The sequence below is a fragment of the Molothrus aeneus genome, chromosome W, assembly GCF_037042795.1.
Source record: "Molothrus aeneus isolate 106 chromosome W, BPBGC_Maene_1.0, whole genome shotgun sequence".
Taxonomy (NCBI): domain Eukaryota; kingdom Metazoa; phylum Chordata; class Aves; order Passeriformes; family Icteridae; genus Molothrus; species Molothrus aeneus.
This window is the reverse complement of record NC_089679.1, coordinates 11,599,608-11,616,610: the sequence shown is the minus strand read 5'-3', so window position 1 is coordinate 11,616,610 and position 17,003 is coordinate 11,599,608.

Here is a 17,003-nt window from a genome sequence, read left to right as displayed (position 1 = left end):
GATGCCATGGGTATTGAAAGTAATGATGATGAAGTTGAATGCCTATGGGTAAGAATTAAGGGGAAGCCAACAAGGCTGACATCCTATTGGGAGTCTGTCATCATCCACCCAACCAGGAAGAAGAGGTGGAGAACTTATTCTATAAACAGCTAGAGAATGTTTCAGGATCATCAGTCCTTGTTCTTGTAGGTGACTTCAACTTGCCAGACATCTGCGGAGAACTTAATACAACAGAAAAAAAAGCAGTCCAGGAAGTTTTTAGAGTGTGTGGAGCACAAATTTTTGTTGCAGCTGGTGTGTGAGCCCACCAGGGGAGGGACTATGTTAGAGCTGTTGCTTGCAAATTCAGATGGGCTGGTGGGAGATGTGGTGGTTTGAGGCCACTTGGGGCACAGTGATCATGAAATTATAGAGTTCTCGATATTTGGTGAAATCAGGAGGAACATCAATAAAACTTTTACATTGGACTTCCGGAGGGCAGACTTTGGCTTATTTAGGAGACTTATTGAGAGAGTTCATTGGGAAGCAGCCCTTAAAAACAAAGGAGTCCAGGAAAGGTGGGCGTGCTTCAAAACAGAGATCTTGAGGGCACAGGAACAGACTGTCCCTGTGTGCCAAAAGACGAGTCGATGAGGCAAACGTCCAGCCTGGATGGGCAACAAGGTTTTGGAGGAACTTAGGAATAAAAAGAGAATGTATCATCTTTGGAAGGAGGGTCAGGTCTCTCAGGAAGTATTTAAGGGGGTTGCTAGAGCATGTAGGAAATAATTAGGGACGCCAAAGCTCAGTTTGAACTTAAAATGGTGACTTCTGTAAAGGATAATAAAAAATGTTTTTACAACTATATTAATAGCAAAAGGAAGGGTAAGACCAACCCTTGTTCTTTATTAGATGTGGGAGGGAACTTAGTAACTGCAGATGAGGAGAAGGCAGAGGTGCTTAACGCCTTCTTTGCCTCAGTTTTTAGTGGGAAGACGACTTGCCTTCAGGACAACTGTCCTCTTGAGTTGGTTGATAAGTATCAGGGAGCAGAATGATCCCCCCGTTATCTAAGAGAAGATAGTCAGAACTGCTGAGATGCTTGGATATTCATAAATCCGTGGGACCAGATGGGATCCCTCCCAGGGTGATGAGGGAGCTGGCAGATGAACTTGCGAAGCCGCTCTCCATCATTTGCCAACAGTCCTGGCTCACTGGTGAGGTTCCAGATGACTGGAAGCTGGCCAATGTGACACCAGTTCACAAAAAGGGTGGGAATGAGGATGCTAGTAATTATAGACCAGTCAGCCTGACCTCAGTACCCAGTAAGGTTATGGAACAGTTTATACTCAGTATCATCATACAGAACTTAGAGGATGGCCAAGGTATCAGACCCGACCAGCATGGATTTAGGAGGGGTCAGTCGTGTTTGACCAACCTGATCTCCTTTTATGACCAGGTGACCCGCCTGATGGATGCAGGAAAGGCTGTGGATATTGTGTCCCTGGACTTCAGCAAGGCCTTTGACACTGTCTTCCACAGCATACTCCTGGAAAAGCTGGCAGCCCACGGCCTGGATAGGAGCACTCTTTGCTGGGTTAAGAACTGGCTGGATGGCCAGGCCCAGAGAGTGGTGGTGAATGGTGCTGCATCCAGCTGGCAGCCAGTCACCAGTGGTGTCCCTCAGAGGTCTGTGCTGGGGCCAGTTCTGTTCAATATTTTTATTGATGACATGGATGAGGACATTGAGTCTTTCATTAGTAAATTTGCAGACAACACTAAGCTGGGAGCATGTGTTGATCTACTGGAAGGTAGGAGGGCTCTGCAGAGAGACTTGGAATGGTTGGATGGATGGGCAGAGTCCAATAAGATGACGTTTAATAAGTCCAAGTGCCAAGTCCTGCATTTTGGCCACAATAACCCCCTGCAACTTTATAGGCTGGGGATGGTATGGCTGGACAGTGTCCAGGTGGAAAGGGACCTGGGGTACTGGTTGACAGCCGGCTGAACATGAGCCAGCAGTGTGCACTGGTGGCCAAGAAGGCCAACAGCATCCTGGCCTGCATCAGGAATAGTGTGGCCAGCAGGACCAGGGAGGTCATTCCTCCCCTGTACTCAGCACTGGTGAGGCTGTACCTTGAGTACTGTGTCCAGTTCTGGGCCCCTCAGTTTAGTAAGGACGTTGAGATGCTTGAGTGTGTCCAGAGGAGGACAACAAGGCTGGTGAGGGGCTTGGAACACCAGCCCTATGAAGAACGACTGAGGGAGCTGGGGTTTTTTAGCCTGGAGAAAAGACTCAGGGGTGACCTTATCACTCTCTACAACTTCCTGAAAGGTGGTTGTAGTCAGGTGGGGGATGGTCTGTTTCTCCAAGCAACAACTGACAGAACCAGAGGACACAGTCTCAAGCTGTGTCAAGGGAAATATAGGTTGGATATTAGGAAAGTTTTTAATGGAAAGAGTGATAAAGTACTGGAATGGCCTGCCCAGGGTGGAGTCATCATCCCTGGATGTGTTTAAAAAAAGACTGGATGTGGCACTCGGTGCCATGGTTTAGTTGAGGTGTCAGGGCATGGGTCTCTTCCAGCCTAGTCATTCTGTGCATTCTGTGAATGTACTACTGTCACTTCTTCTAGTAATTGTAAGGTTTCTAGTACCTCTAAAACAAGGTTTTTGTGAATCAGTCCCTTTCCCTTTGAATTTAATAGCCCCTTCTCTTCCCAAATTTTTCCAAAGGTATGCACTACTCCAAAAACATATTTTGAGTCTGTATATATTTTTCCTCTTTTCTGTGTTAATATTTCTAGAGCTCGTTTTAGGGCATATAACTCACATGCTTGGGCTGACCAGTTGGAAGGTAATTTTCTCTTTTCTATGGCTACTAACTCTTCATCTACTATAGCGTGCCCTGATACCCAGTGCCCCTGCATTACCCTTGAAGATCCATTGATGTACAATCGTTTCCCTCCTTGGAGTGGTTGATCTGTTAGGTCTTCTCTTACTTTAGTTTGATAGTTTATAACCCCTAGGCAATTATGTACTAGTTTCTCATCTGGTTTTCCATACAAAAACTAGGCAGGGTTGAGTTGGTTGCCCATGATTAGCTCTAAATCATTATCTATTAAGATAGCTTCATACTTAAACACTCAGGAATTGGCGAGCCCTTGCTCAGCCTTTTGGCTTAGGATACTTCTAACTGAGTGTGGGGTATATATTTTCAATTTTCCCGCAAAGGGTAATTTCTCGCTTTCTTCTATGAGTAGGGCAGCCATTGCCACCACCTGAATGCAAGTTGGCCATCCCCGGCTGACAGGGTCTAGCAGTTTTGATAAAAAGGCCACTGGTTTCCTGGATCCTCCCCAGTCCTGTGACACGGGCAGTCACTTGGTGATCCTCTGGCTAGCCCTCACCTCCTGGCCGGTGCCAAGAGTGGCTGCCCCTCGGGTCGGTCTGGGTGGCAGTAGAGCAGGGCTGCCTAATTCCCAGAGGCAGCAAAGCTGCTCTGTGCGGCTGCTGATAGGAATCCCGAGTCGAGGAAGCCAGAACAAAGGAGACGAGAGGGGCCACTTGTATAAGTTCTCAAGAGAGTTTAATCTCTGAGTGGGTCTGGGGACAAGTGACAAAGCTCCAACAGGGTAACAGCAACTTAATTACAGAGGAAGGTACTAGGGGAGGATGACCAATAGTAGAACAGCAGAGGAGGAACGTAGGGCGGGGATCAGATTCTAGGTAACCAATAGGGGATAACATGGGAGGGGATCAGGCTTGGCACACCAATGGAACTTTGAGGGAAGGGTGATAGACAAGGAAGGTTCTAGAGAAAGGGGTGGGGTTACATTTGATGAACAAGGGAAGAGAGCGGTACTTCCAGGATTGGCAGGGAAGGGTCTGGAAATCAGGGAGGTGCAAGGGAGATTGACATGGGGACTGACATAAGATTAGGCGGGAAAATAGGAGTAAACAACTTCAGGGCAAAACCATTGGGGAAACCGAATGGGGTACATGGAACAAACCATTATAAACTCACAATAAGGAACACCTTAAAATTACAACAGAAAAACAATCTACCACAGTCCTGGGCTAATACTCCATGTGCTACCCCTTTTTCTGTATCTACAAACAGATAGAAAGGTTTGTCCAAGGCAAGAAGACTCAGTGCCAGTGCACTGACCAATTTTTGCTTTAAAGCTTCAAACTTTAGCTCATCGTCTTCTTCCCACCTAATCTCTTTTCCCACTAACTTTTCATACAAGAACCTGACGGCCTGTGTGTATCCTTCAATCCATAGCCTACAATATCTTAACAAGCCTAAAAACCTTCTAACCTCCCTCTTAGTTTTTGACCATGGAAGTGAGACTATCCCCGTAATTCTCTCAGGGTTCAGTCATGGGCTCCCTTCACAAATCATGTCCAAGGTATTTTACTTCACGCTCTACAAATTAGAGTTTCCTATTTGATACTCAAAGTCCTTGGTCCCCCAGAAAATTTAACAATGCAGTGGTGGATTCTCAAACTTGTTTTTCTTCCCATCCTGAGAGAAGCAAATCATCTACATATTTGATAAGTTTTATCTCAGGTTTGATGGAGAAAAGTTGTAGCACTCCTAGTGCTTGACTGAATAGGTTTGGGGATTTGGAGAACCCTTGGGGTAACCTAGTCCTCTGAAGCTGTTGCTTTGTCCCTGAATCAGGGTCCCCCCATTCAAAGGCAAATATATCTCTACTTTCTGCTACTAGTGGGCATGCCCAAAAAGCATCTTTTAGGTCTATCACACTAAACCCTTGGAGTGATTGGGGGATATTACTCAGTAGTGTATGGGGGTTAGACACTGCTGGGTATTGATTCACTGTTCTTTTATTCACTTCTCTCAAGTCTTGGACCAGCCTGTAAGTCCCATCTGACTTCTTTACTGGTAATATGGGTGTATTATGGGGGGACATTCATAGTTCTAAGGTCCTGTCCTCAAGTAGGTCTTGGATCACCAGCTACAGTCCTCATCTCCATTCCAGGGAGAGTGGGTATTGTCGTACGCAAACTGGATGATTTCATTAACTATTTTTATTACTATAGGTTTCATGTTTAATTTACCTTGGTTTTTCCCATACCATCTCATGAATTTTTTTCCTCATCTTCTTCCCTTAATTGGAGAAGCTTAACTACTATTTTTCCTTCCTCTGGGAGTACTCTGATGTCCAACTGCACCTGTAAATCTCATCCTAATAAATTGCACCCTGCTTCTGCAGCTAATTAATAAAGCCTCTCTGATTTGGCCTTATTATAAAGCAGAGCAATAGGGCTCAGGAGCTCAGTCCCTGAGTAGGGACCGGGTGCCCGAAGCTAGCTCGCTCATGCCAACACCGCGGGGCTACCATCTAGCAAGCATGGTGATTATCAGCTCTATAGTGATCGCAAGCTCTTAGGATTTCAGCTTTGCTTGCTAGGTAGTGGTGCCCCGGGCTTGAGGCTGCAGCAGATGGAGAGAGAGGAGAAGGAGAAGGTGCAGGCTGTTCCAGGGAGATGGCTTTATTTGGGGAGGTCCATGAAGGATCTCTGCTCTTCTTCTTTCTCCCTTAATGGGGTACAGTATGCTTCTTTTATAGGGTTGGAAAGGATCCAAGCTTGACCAATGGGTAAGGGGTTAACATGACATTGCCTTATAGGGTTACAGAGATAGGTTAAGGGTGGAGGACAGGGAAACAGGAATTTTCTTTTGCTGTTTCAGCATTCCTATTGTTCATATTCTCCATGGTGCTTTTCCTAAATCTATGGGGTTTACTACAACTCCACTTTCTGTTTTTACAAAAAAGGTGTTCGCTATAGTTCTTTTGAAACAGCGAACAAAGCACGAGAACAAAGCTAACACAATAACAAGTACAAGGAGAATCAACAACATTCCCTTAACCAAGGATGCAGCCCATCCTGTTAATCCCCATTGCCCAAAAAGTTCATTGACCCAGTCTGGGATTCTTTCTACTTTCAAGTCCTTCACGAGATCTTTCAGTTTCTGGATGTTCGCATGGATGGATTCCGAGTGTGAAGAGAGGTTGAAGCAGCACATCCCTTTGAAGTCTTCACAGCCGTGTCCATGGGCAAGCAGCAGGAAGTCGATTGCTGCTTGATTTTGGAGCGAAGCCTGTCTTGTGGTTTCTTCTTCCTTTAAGAGATCACTCAAGGCTGCAGATGTAGCGTTAGCTTGTTTACTGAGGCAGCACCCAAGGTGATTGATTTCACCGAGGGCTTTAGCTGCAGCTACCCAGGGTAAGAACAGGGAGACAGCAATCTTTTTTGGTTTGTTCCAATCGTATAATTTTAGGATCACAATTTTCATCAAATTCAGTGTAGGACCTTTTTTGTCGTTTTGATTCACTTTCTTTTTTCCAATTATGTAACAGGGTGATGTTTGGAGTAAGGGTAGAAAGTTTTCCAAGGGTACAGGGACCTCCCTGGAGTCGGGAGGGGATCCCAGCCCATACTCTGTCACCACAGATGAGAAACATTCCCTTGAGTAATACTTTGGGATGGAGAGAGGACACAGAAATCACACGAGCTGTGTAATTGCACCAATCGTGAGAGTTATAGGCTTTGTTAATTGGTGATATCTCTTTTCGATATGTGTTTTTGTTCTGGTCAATTTCTGGCCAATTGTTTTTTGGACGTCTAAAGTAAAATTTGACACAGTACGTGGCCTTGGAGGACCCCAACAGATCTAATTCTTGGAGTTCCTCTCGAGCATCTGGCAGAATTTTTGTCCACTCATCCCAAGTATCAACCACATTGGGTCTCTTACCTGTGGTGCGGAGGATCTCTGAGTTATAGACAGGCCAGTCATCTGCTACAAAGGGAATTCCTACTAGACATGTGGAAAGTGGATTATCAATGCTTCCCATGGACAAGCACATGTTGTCCTGTTTTAATGTTTTTGCTAAGGTTACCCAAACATTATGGCTAGGCTGTGGGCTAATCTAGCCGAAGGCACGCGGTATGGTGAAGAACATCCAGGCAGCAGTGAGGACAGCAGCAACGGAGATATTTTTCATCTTTCGGCAGGAATAGGGCTTCTGATAGGGAATATAAGCAGAATTTGTTATCTTTATGATGAGAGGGTTTTCTGCCTTGTTCTTTTCTGTGTTCCCCTCCTCCTCCCCCTTTTTTCTTTTAATTTCTAAGCTACACTAAGGGAGGAGGAGTGGGTAGAAGGTTAAGGGGTTTTAAAAGGTTAGGGAGAGGGAATAACAGGGTTTGGGTTTTTTTTTCTTTTTTCTTTCTTTAAATACAAAAAAACAGTGTAACAACATATAGTTCAGAGAACACTTTTGTGTTAAGGCTATCTATGGTCTGATGCAGCAGACTATTGTTTAGCTTTCAGTTTTGTCTGCTGTCTTGTAATGGGGTGGTCTGTTCTTGAGTTTGTGGGTATTCAGCGACGTCTTCGTCTCCAGGCAGAGCTGGTTTGGTTTTGAGGTGGTCTTGTGTTTGCCTCAGGAGAGTTCTTGTCCCCGTTTGCAGGAGTAGTGTTCGCAGTGCCTAGGTATGGCTTTTTTTTCCTGGGTACCACCTCGGACCGGATGGTAGTAGCACGCATGCGTATCCTCTACCCCAGGTAATCAACTGGTGAGGCCCAGAAATTTGGTGTGTTTCAGGGTCCTTCACGAGCACAGGTGGTTTCTCAGTGAGCTTTGCTTGGGTGGTATTTGCAAAGTGGCGAAGTATTGGTGGGTCAGGCTCTGATGCTGTACAGTTCAGGAAGTTGATGACGTAGAGAGCCTTGCAAAGTCTTTCCACTGGAGATGTGATTCTTGTGTCTCTGTTCTCTTGATCGAGGACTCTTTTGAGGGTTTGATGTGTCCTTTCCACGATGGATTGTCCTGTGGGGTTTACAGGTGTGCCGGTCTTGTGTGCTATTCCCCATTCATTGAAGAACTCCTTTAACTTGCGGGAAGTGTAGGCTGGTCCATTATCTGTTTTAATCTCTTTTGGTACACCCAGGGCAGCGAAGGCGAGGAGAAAGTGTTTTATTGTGTGCATGGTATTTTCTCCTGCATGTGATGATGCAAATACTGCTCCTGAAAACGTGTCGACCGATACATGCACGTATTTTGACCTTCCAAAAGGTGCGAAGTGAGTTACATCTGTCTGCCACAGCTGGCAGCTATTCAGACCTCGGGGATTGACTCCTGTCCCCATGGATGCTATCTGATAGTTCTGACAGTTCGGACATGTAGCAACGATAGCCTTTGCCTGATCCTTTGAGAGCTTAAACATTCTCATAAGGGCAGGTATATTTTGATGAAAAAACACGTGTGACAACTTTGCCTGGGCAAAGATGTTAGGAACATTAGCAGTTTCTGCTGCCATTGCTAATGCATCTGCTTTTCTGTTGCCTTCTGCAACAAAACCTGGGAGGTCTGTGTGTGACCTCACATGCATTATATGGTAAGGTTGCTTTCTGTGGGAGATTAGGTATATTAATTTAGAGAGCAGTTGGTACAACTTTGGATTAGAGACCTCTTTGAGAAGAGCATGTTCTGCTCTCATCGCTATCCCAGCAACATAAGCTGAATCTATAACCAGATTGAAAGGTTCGTTTTTAAACTTTTCAAAGGCTCTGACAACAGCTGCTAATTCTGTGATCTGTGGAGATCCCTCCACTATTTGTATGTCAGAGTGCCAATCTTGTGTTTGGGGGTCTCTCCATGTAACCACCGACTTGTGGGAAGACCCTGAGCCATCTGTAAAGAGGGTTAGAGCCTTGAGAGGTTTTCTACTTTGGATTCGTTTTGGAATCAAATGGAAGGTTACATCAGGGTTAAAAAGTTTGTGTTTTGGGATCTTAACTGAAGTTTGGCCCGTGTAGCTATCCAGGGCAAACTGGAGGCTTTCGTTGGTCTGGATCAAATCCTCAAAGTCTGTAAGAGTTATTGGTAAGTATATGCATTCGAACTCACAACCTGAAAGAGATCGAAGGCGAGTCCTTGCCTTTTTTAATAAATGTGCTATGACCTCCTGGTAGGTGGTAAGTGTCTTTGTGGGCTGGCTATTTGTAAAGACCCATTCCAGTACCAACAAAGGGTCTCGAAGCTGGGAGTCCCATTGGAAAATCAGTCCATGGAATAAAGGTGCTTTTCCCAGGATGATGAACTGGAAAGGCAGGCTGGGCTCGAAGCGATGGGCTTTGTGTGAAGACAGGGCTTCCTGGACTTTGGTGATGGCACCTCTGGCTTCTTCTGTGAGAGGGCAGGGAGAGTCCAGGTCCTTAGATCCACAAAGAAGGTTGAACAAGGGAGCAAGGTCCTCTGTTGTAATTCCTAGCAGTGGACGTACCCAATTGATGGATCCGCAAAGGCTGTGTAAGTCCCTGAGGGTTTCTGGGGCATCATTTATGGTGATCTGCTGAGGTACGATGGTCCTTTCCCGGATCTGGACTCCAAGGTAAGTCCATGGCTTGGTGTACTGGATTTTGTCCTCACGAATCTCCATTCCTGCCTTTTCTATGGTTTCAATAGTCTTTTTAACTGTTTTGTCCAAGTAAGCTTTGTCTGAAGCACACACCAGGATGTCATCCATATAGTGATGGATGAGAGCATCGGGGAATGATTTCCGAGTGGGAGATAGGATGTGAGCCACGTACCACTGGCAAATAGTGGGCGAGATTTTCAGGCCTTGAGGAAGATAACGCCAATGATATCTTTTGAGCGGGGCCTCCTTGTTAAGAGAGGGAACGGAAAAAGCAAACCGTGGAGCATCCTCAGGGTGCAAAGGAATGCTGAAGAAACAGTCCTTAATGTCTATGATAGCAAGTGTCCAGTCTCTAGGCAGCATCGATGGGAAGGGCAGGCCAGGCTGGAGAGGGCCCATGTCCTCGATGACCTCGTTGATTCTGCGAAGGTCGTGGAGGAGCCTCCACCTGTTTGTCCCAGGCTTTGGTAGAACAAAGACTGGAGAGTTCCAAGGGCTGTCGGACTCCACTATGTGGCCTTTTGCGAGCTGTTCTTCCACGAGGGTGTTTAGGGCGTGCAGTTTGGCTTTTGGCTTTATTGAGGGGCCACTGTTCAATCCAGATTGGCTTGTGACTTTTCCAGGTGAGAGGAGGTGTTTCTGGCAGCGCGCTTTGCTCAGTGGCCCCGATTAGAAATCCTGAGTGGGAATACATAGGGAAGCTCCCCACTGGGATAGAACGTCTCTGCCCCAAAGGGTGATGGGGGCCCTTACCACAAATGGACGAATGGTTGCCAGCTTGCCTTCAGGCCCTTCCACGAGGATGTTGTTCTTGCTTCTCATGGACACTGTAGCTCCGCCAATCCCTGAAATCATGCCTGCAACAGGTTGTAGATCCCAGTGTGCTGGCCATTCTGAGCGGGCGATGATGGTCACATCAGCACCGGTGTCCAGCATCCCTGGTAGGTGGGTCTTCTCGCCTTTGCAGGTGAGGCCGCACTCCATGGTAGGCTTGGATGGTCCCACGACTTGTGCCCACATTGCTGTAGGGTTGAGAGGAATCTGTTCCCTGTGATCCTTTGGGAGTAAAAAGGCTTGTGCTATTGGAGTTCCCTTTGAAAGAAAAAATGGTGAGTCTATGCAGTATACCTGGACGAGAATCTCTTGTCCTGGCTGCACTGTCAGCACTTCTGGAACAACGAAGATCTCCTTTGGGCTATTAAGAGAGTCACCTATAATTAAAATGTCCGAAGGACCACCTTTTGGCCTATATTTGCCTGTGGGAACACGGTGAACATTCTCATTATTAAAGTCAATGGACAAAGCAGTTACCAGTTGACGGTGGGTTCCCATCTGGGTTGCCCCGTGGGTTGGATCCTCTTCTTGTGGTCCGGAACGTCCTGGGTTGGTGCAGGGTTGGGTCTGGGTGGCCTTTGATTTGTTGTCAGTGCCCGGGGCTTGACCAGGCTGCGCAAGGAGTTTCCCAGATGCTGCTGGTAATGCTGCTGATTCTGGGGTCTTTGGTAATTGTTACGGTGGTATCGGGGGTGTGATCTCTCTGGGCAGTCCTTTATGTAATGTCCAAGATCCCCACAGTGATAGCATTTAGCTTGGTCTTTAGAAGCTATTACTGCATATGCACCAGAAACTCCTTCAGCAATACCTTTAGCAACTGCTTGGGCCACTGTATTTTCAGTGCACATGTGACGTGTACAGTATTCCAGCATTTGCTCTATGGTGGGGTCTGTATCCACGGGTAGAAACCTCAAAATGGTTTTGCATTTTTCATTTGAGTTACTCAAGGCAAGTTTACATAAGAGTTCCTTCCTTGCCTCTGTGCTCCCTATCTGTTTCTCCAGAGCATCTCTAAGTCTGTCCACAAATTTGATAAAACTTTCATCTGTCCCTTGTTTAATAGTAGAAAAATGCATTGTTGGCATTGACTCATCATGCACGAGAAGTAAAGAGGTTTTTGCTGCGAGAGCGACGTCCTGCAGTGCCTCTTTATTCAAGGTTTCCAATTGGTCTGCTGGTTTCTGTAAGTCACCTTCACCAGCTAGTTGGACTACCGTAAAATTCGTCTTATTAGCATCCACAGAATATGAATCTGATAATGTTTTTAAATGTCTTTTCCAATGCCTGTCCCATAACAAATATTCTGCTGGGGACAGGAGGAAGTGTGAAATATTTTTTATATCGTGGGGAAGTAAGACGTGCTGAGAACATGGCTTCTAAGAAATTTCTAAAAATATGTGAGCTTCACCCATGTTCTTTGGCTATATTTCTTAATTGCACTAGTTCCTTATTCGAGTTAGCCTTCCATGTCTTTATAGTGGACTCACCACCATTCCGTCCTTGCTTATATTCTACCGGGAAAGCATTAATTTTCTGTGCCAGCTCCCAGTCCCCAGCTTTGGTCGCTTCTATTTTAATAAGAGCCCATGGATCCGTGTGGATCGTATCAGAATCAGATTCACTGCAAGAGCTCTGGTCCTCTGAGGAGGACTGAGGGGGGGTTGCTATCCGTGACTTAAGCTTTTTTCATTTAGAAGCGTTTTTCAAAGGTTTCAGTGGCTGGGGGGGAGACATGGCATGTCCTGGCTAGGGGGAGGTGCCAATGGAGCTGGGATCGCAGCACAGCACGCACAGGAGTGGGTGGGGAGGGTAGCACTTTGAGGGGTGTCTGGGATTCCATTCGGGTGGCATTGAGGGTGGGCGGGGGGTTGGGGGGACGCGTGGTGGGGGAAGGGGGGGCTGGGCGGGGTGGGGGTGCGGGCATGGGGGGGGTGGGGGTGAGCAGGCAGTAGTACCGGTCTGGGGTGCCGCGGTTACGGGGTGGTGTGCTGGGACTACGCTTGTGTGAGTTGTCCCTGCTGTGGCAGGCAGGGAGCAGGGGGAGGGGGCGGGGATGGACACGGGCTCGGGAGCGGCGGGGGTGTGGCTCGGGGAGCCCTCGGGAGGGGCTGGGCCGGTTGGAGCCGGGGAGGCGGGAGCGGGGGCGGTGGGCGCGGCGGTGGGAGGAGTCGTGGGGGACACCAGCGCGGGGGTGGGGGAGTACGCAGCGGAGGGGGACAGAGCCGACGCAGGGGTGGAGGGGGCGGCAGAGGAGGGGGGCAGGGCTGACGCAGGGGTGGAGGGGGCGGCAGAGGCAGGAAAAGGGACCCCCGGGACTGGAAGCAAGGAGGAAGCCGAGCCGGGGGTAGGGGGGATGTGTGGAGTTACAGATAAGACAGGCAGCGCAGGTCCCGCAGGGGTGGAGGATGTGGGAGGGGGAACCGTGGTGGGCAGCGTAACCTCTGCTTTAGGAGTAACGGAGGCGAGAGGGACTTTAGGACCTAAGAGGTGGTGTGAGATATGCAAGTGACCTTCCTCTGAGTCCTTATCAATCTCATTAGTATTTGAAGAGGAAGTGTCTGTTACCGACTGCAAGATTTTTTCTTTGTTAAATCTTTCAACAGTTTTAGTTATTATATGGAATAAAGGCAAATAATTAGTTACAGAGAAATCCTGGTTTGTTTGGGAGATATATATTGTGTTCCCGATCATATCCCAAAACGAATTTTCAATGACTGCTTTCTTATCAGTATCAGGGTATTGCAAAATAATCCAAGTTACAAATTTTTTAAGGTTAGTTTTTGAGAGCTTGCCTTTAGAAAAGGAGAAGTTGTTAGCAGATAAGATTTCTAAAATAGTTAAATATATCTCTCTCTCGGTTTTACTTAGTTTTAATGTACTAAAAATTGTACCCATGTTAATGGTTAGCCCTTCCAGCAGAAAAAATGTGAAAAAAAAGGAAAAAAACAAAAAAAAAAAATTTTAGAGCCCTGAAGTTACACGCGCAATATTAGCTAATACTTACAGTTCCTGGGGTCCAAGATCTGTGGAAGGGGTCTGCTGACGTCAGTTCTCCTCGGAACTTTCTCTCGTTCAGATGTAAGTTTTGAGTGTCAAACTGACCCTCCTGGGGATAGGATTTTCTAAAACGAAAAGTCCCTTCACAGAAGGAGCGGCTTCCCAAACAGGCAATCACAGAAAACCCCGGGGGGGCTTCGTTGCTCAACCGATGGATATCGCCTCTGGGGGGGTCCGAAGTCGTTGGGCGCCACTTTAATAAAGCCTCTCTGATTTGGCCTTATTATAAAGCAGAGCAATAGGGCTCAGGAGCTCAGTCCCTGAGTAGGGACCGGGTGCCCGAGGCTAGCTCGCTCATGCCAACTCCGCGGGGCTACCATCTAGCAAGCATGGTGATTATCAGCTCTATAGTGATCGCAAGCTCTTAGGATTTCAGCTTTGCTTGCTAGGTAGTGGTGCCCCGGGCTTGAGGCTGCAGCAGATGGAGAGAGAGGAGAAGGAGAAGGTGCAGGCTGTTCCAGGGAGATGGCTTTATTTGGGGAGGTCCATGAAGGATCTCTGCTCTTCTTCTTTCTCCCTTAATGGGGTACAGTATGCTTCTTTTATAGGGTTGGAAAGGATCCAAGCTTGACCAATGGGTAAGGGGTTAACATGACATTGCCTTATAGGGTTACAGAGATAGGTTAAGGGTGGAGGACAGGGAAACAGGAATTTTCTTTTGCTGTTTCAGCATTCCTATTGTTCATATTCTCCATGGTGCTTTTCCTAAATCTATGGGGTTTACTACAGCTAATAAAATATTTCCAATTCTTATTTTATTTGTCCCTTCAAACTTTACTTGCTTTATAACTAAGTCTCTGAACCCTTCCCTTTTTGCACTCTGCTACTTGCACAGTATCAGTATCTTGATCCTTTTTACACTCCTTTGGAATTTTACAAAGACAAGTTCTTTCAGCTCCTGTGTCTACTAAGAATTTAAATTCTTCCTCATGGGGACCTATTTTTAAAGTTATCAAGGGCTCCTGCTGGTATTCTGTTCCCAGGAGGTAGAGCCCCTGACACCCCTAGTCTTCCGCTTCTCCTTTCTGCTTAGTCTCTTAGACCCTCAGGTCCTTTTCTTTTTGGGGGCAATTTTTTCTGATATGTCCATTTTCTTTACAGTAAAAGCAAACTAGTCCCAGGTTCCCTTGTTTCCCAAACTCTCCTTTTTGTGTCTGGTCCCAAGGAGCTGCATCCCCTCTCCGTCTATCTTCTCGCATTCGAGGTCCCCTTGCCTTACCTGGGTAGTTCTTTACGTGCTGGTTTCCTTCCCTAATGGCCGTTACCATTACCTTGGCCTTCGCCTTGGCCTTCTTTTTATTTGTCTTTACATACACCTTCTGTGCCTCTCTTAAAAGATCTTCTAATCTCTTTTCTTGCTAACTATCTAACTTTTCTAACTTTCTCCGTATATCTGGCCAAGCGTGAGTGACTAAATTTGTCTTTAGCAAAATCTGTCTGGCCACTGTATCAGGGTCAACCCCTGAATATAGCCTCATATTTTTACTCTATCTTTCTAACCATTCTGTTGGGGTTTCTTCCCTCTTTTGCTGCTCATCAAATGCCTTATGAGTATTTTGATTATGTGGAGCTGCTTCTTTGATACCTCTTATAATTAATGTTCTATACTTCTCCATGTTTTGCCTTCCCCTGGTGCTTTTATGATCCCAATTAGGGAGCACTATGGGCATTTTCAGATCCCCAGGAGGTCCCTGCCTATGCTCCCTTTCCCATATCTGTATCCCAGCTGCATGGATCATGTGTCTTTCCTCTGGTGTGAGCAACACAGTCATTACTGATTGCATCTCTTCCCATGTATAAATATTGGGCCCAAGAAACTGGTCTAACTGTTCTGCTAACCCAATGGGGTCCTTTAGTAATCCTTTTAATTCTTTCTTGAACATTCTCACATCAGATTAATTGAGTGATACGGTTAGGAATCCAATTCCTCCCTACACCCCACCCAGTGGTACTTCTCTCAGAGGATATAATCCTATTGCCTGGCTCCCATCCCCTGATCTACTTTCCTCTCGTTATGCTGGGGAGTCTCCGGGGGACCCCCTAAACTGTATGTTCGCTGGTAGCAGCAGGCAGGCAAGGAGACTCCACATGGCTTCTGAGGGTGCTAATTAGATGAGGGTTTATTGGGGGTCCCACCCCCAGGAGCAGCATGGTTTCTGAGGGAGAAGGGAGGAAGGGGGAGGGAAGGGGAGAGAGGGACAACCTAGGGGGAAAAGGGCCAAGAGAGGGTCTGATCTCCCTTGCACAGCTTAACAGGGAGATTCAAAGTGGGTGCAGAATAAGACTTGGGCCAATGTGATTACAGATACATGATTCTTCGGAGGAGGATCACAGGCTTGGAATAAACCATACATTTTCAAGGGGCGAGATAGAGCATACCATTTAAATAAAATTCAACACCACATTATGCCACTCTGTTTCTAGTGTTTTGGCTAGGCCTATTGAGGGCAAGGGAGGTGCAGTTGGGACTAATGGAGGTGGAGGGGGCAAGTGTTCTAGCGGGTCCTATTCTTTATTTTCTGATACATTAAACACACTCATTTTGGAGGGTGAAGTCTCCCCTTCCCAGCAGGCAGCATAGTTACTGTCTTCCTGATTGAATGGTTTCTTAGCTCTTACATAGATGTTTAATAACCGACATATCCATCCTTTAGCTGATCCATATCTCAGTCAGTGTACATGATCACTCCTAATTTCCCTTTTAGTCCATTCTACCATGCAGTACAGTATAATTTTGAGCTTGTCCTTATCTCTGGTATTGGGGTCATATTTCCACTGGGCTAGTTTTCTTCCCAGTGGGCTATCTGGGGGTATACCTGTTGGTACCTCCTCACTCCCTCCTCCTCGGGGGATTCCCTACTTGTTCCCAATCCTATCTCGACAGATAACCACAGGACCTCCTAACAAAGCCCCCCTTCCTAAGAAGGGAAAAGGAAAGGAGGGAAAAAGGAAACAAGGAAAGGAGGAAAGAGAAAGAAAGGGGAAAAAACCCTTTACCTTTCTTCTGAAAAGTTAAAAAAAACCTTGCCTACGATCCAGGGACTCCCGTATCACTGGATTGGTCCCTGCCGTTCGTCTCTTCCTCGGCTTGATGCTCTGGTCCCACGGCCTTATGCCAGTGGGTATTACAGGGAGCCGGTACCGTCTGGCGTCTGCTCCACTCCCTGCCCAGCCCAGCAGCGGGTCCACCTGGCTCCCAGCTGGGCGAGCAGCATATCCGCCCCGCTCCCGGCTCAGCTTGGTGGCGACTCCGCCCGGGTCCCAGCTCAGTGCAGCATAATCTGGAAATTATCACACTGACTGCGCATCAGAAGCCCCCCCCCGGCTCTGAGTGCCGCGTGAGCCACCGCACCACATGGTGCAGCCGCCCGCTCCCCTTGTGCTGGCAGGCTGGGAAAACCACCACAACTCCTTCCCCCGACACAAGCGCAGTCTCCACTGATGGGCAGCCACTGCTGCAAACCTGGGGACTCTCAACACGGCGCTCCCTGATGCTCCCAAGTCCCCGCAAAATTATTCAATTATTCACGGGGTCCTCGCTTTCCATGGAGTCCCCACTTTCCTCCCTCCATGCATTCTCCCCCTTTTTTTTTATTCTGACCGTCCACTATCTTGAAACTTCAACAGACCAGGACGGGTCCCGTGTATAACTTGTCTGAAGCTGACGTTTATAAACC